Source organism: Oncorhynchus masou, chromosome 10 (assembly GCF_036934945.1).
Source record: "Oncorhynchus masou masou isolate Uvic2021 chromosome 10, UVic_Omas_1.1, whole genome shotgun sequence".
NCBI classification, from domain to species: Eukaryota; Metazoa; Chordata; class Actinopteri; order Salmoniformes; family Salmonidae; genus Oncorhynchus; species Oncorhynchus masou.
This window is the reverse complement of record NC_088221.1, coordinates 467,568-469,532: the sequence shown is the minus strand read 5'-3', so window position 1 is coordinate 469,532 and position 1,965 is coordinate 467,568.

Below are 1,965 nucleotides of genomic sequence, written 5' to 3'. Positions count from 1 at the left end.
AGTAGCGGTGCATTGTGGGTGATACTGTATGAAATGGCTTCCTCTTCTTCGGTGGGATTTATTCGCTGTTGGCATCCGACAGTAATGGTGCATTACCGCCACCTACTATACTGGAGTGTGGGCCAGAGAAAAGGAGAAACTAAATCCTACCTGCCAGCCCCGTTGCTCTTTAAAAAAATATATAAACAAATATTTGAGACTATATCTAATGATGTTCCACTCAATATTCTCTTTGAACTAATTTCCTGGTTCACCTTCTCCCTCCTACTAGATATCAGCCTCTCCCTTTCCTCTGATACTGCCCACACTGTAGCAATACACCCACATTGTAACAGCGCTCCCGGTTGGCGCAGTAGTCTAAGACACTTAGGGTTTGGCAGGCGTAGGCTGTCGTTAAATAAAGGTTCAAAACCATAATCATACATGTAAGGTCTTATTCAACACAGCTGGTTGTTCTGCCTAGATCAGTCTAGGGTCAAAGTATACCCCCAAGGGACCTGAAGGCCCCCACCCAATCCAAGTTTCTCCCATATAACCTCAAATGTACCTCATCTCCCACCTTCCTCCTGGTAAAGAACACTGTCGGAGTTCTCTTACAGAAATATAAATATTTAACATTCATGAAAATACAGCTTCACTTCTTGTTAATCCAGCCGCTGTGTCAGATTTCAAAAAGGCTTTACTGCGAAAGCACACATGCACATGCAATTATCTGAGGACAGCTCCCCGCATACAAAAGCATGAAAAACATTTTTCAACCAGGCAGGTGCGCCACAAAAGTCAGAAATAGCGATAAAATAAATGCCTTACCTTTGAAGATCTTCTTCTGTTGGCACTCCAAAAGGTCACAGCTACATCACAAATGGTCCTTTTGTTCGATAATGTGCTTTATATCCCCAAAAACTCAGTTTAGCTGACACGCTTCATTCAATAATCCACCGGTTTCCCTCCTTCAAAATGCATACAAAATTAATCTCATGCTTTACCAATAAACTTCTCCAAACAAGTCAAAGAACGTTTATAATCAAACCTCAGGTACTCTAATACATAAATAAATGATACAATTTAAGACGGAGAAGCCCTAAAAACTGCAATCTGGGAGGTTTTGCCTCATAATAAACACGACGCCAGGACAGCGGAGTCAATCACCACCTTCCGGAGACACCTGAAACCCCACCTCTTCAAGGAATACCTAGGATAGGATAAGTAATCCTTCTCACCCCCCCGCCCTTAATGATTTAGATGCACTATTGTAAAGTGGCTGTTCCACTGGATGTCAGAAGGTGAATTCACCAATTTGTAAGTCGCTCTGGATAAGAGCGTCTGCTAAATGACTTAAATGTAAATGTAAATGTAAATAATAATTATTTGGGATGGTTTATCCTCAGGGTTTTGCCATATCAGTTCTGTTATACTCACATACATTATTTTAACAGTGTTAGAAATGTTAGAGTATTTTCTATCCAAATCTACCAATTATATGCATATCCTAGCATCTGGGCCTGAGTAAGAGGCAGTTTATTTTGAGCACGCTTTTCATCCGTACATCAAGATAATGCCCACCCCTCTACCTCATCAAATGCTTTCTGTACCTTCCTGACTACGTATGGCACATTTCTTCCCCTCTTCCATAAGGCCCCATCATCTGCAAATAATGACCTCCCAATATCCGCCCGTACCTGAGAGTAAACATCATTGATCATGATTGAGATTGCTTTATGTGCTATATTGCTCTGTCTGCATGCTATGTCTTGCTTGTCCTATGTTGCTCTGCGTGTGCACACTTCTCATTGATTGTATGTATTGTAATTGTTTTTAATAACCTGCCCAGGGACTGCGGTTCAAAATTAGCCGGCTGGCTAACACCGTCACTTTTACTGAAACGTTGATTAATGTGCCAGTCCCTGTAAAAATAAAAATAAACTTAAACTCAAACTGTGGTCTAATCACGCTCCCCTGCGGTGT